Here is a 626-nt window from a genome sequence, read left to right as displayed (position 1 = left end):
GCAGCGTGGGGGCGGCCGGGGGAGGCTCAGGCAGCGCCAGGACCTTCTCCGCCTCCTCCGAGAGTCGGGCCACCCCCTGGCCCAGCCCTTCCACCTCCGCCTGTGCTTTCTGAGGAAGTAAGGAGTGGAGATGAGCAGCGAATGGAATTTTCACGTTCCTCCTACATGGGAGGAATGTGGTATGACTGAAACATTTTAGAGAATGAAGAATTTGCCTGTGTCATTTATGAAGCAATATCTTGTGCTGTATAAAGCTGATCTAAAGAAGATGTTTGGGATATTTGGGGTTACGTCTGGGGCCAGTGAAAGAGAAAAGCTTGCATTTCTGAAGTCTCTAGTAAAGCAAAACCACAGGCCATTATAATAGAGCTGGGTGAGATTTAGGAACTATATGCCTGGGTTCTCAGACTTAAAAATCACTTGGGGTTCTTGTTAAATGGATAGATGCCTGGGCCTTACCCCAGGGATTCTGCTTTTGTGGATCTGGGGTGGACCAGGTGTCTGCATTTTAATCAGCACCCTAGGTGGCTGGTGCCGTTGCCCCACTTAGGGAGATACCGATGCAGGCCAGCCTCCTGCTCTCGGGCATGAAGACACTTCAGCCAGGAGTTGTGAAGTGACAGGCT

The sequence above is a fragment of the Myotis davidii genome, unplaced genomic scaffold (genome assembly GCF_000327345.1).
Source record: "Myotis davidii unplaced genomic scaffold, ASM32734v1 scaffold1509, whole genome shotgun sequence".
NCBI lineage: Eukaryota > Metazoa > Chordata > Mammalia > Chiroptera > Vespertilionidae > Myotis > Myotis davidii.
This window is presented reverse-complemented; position numbering follows the sequence as displayed.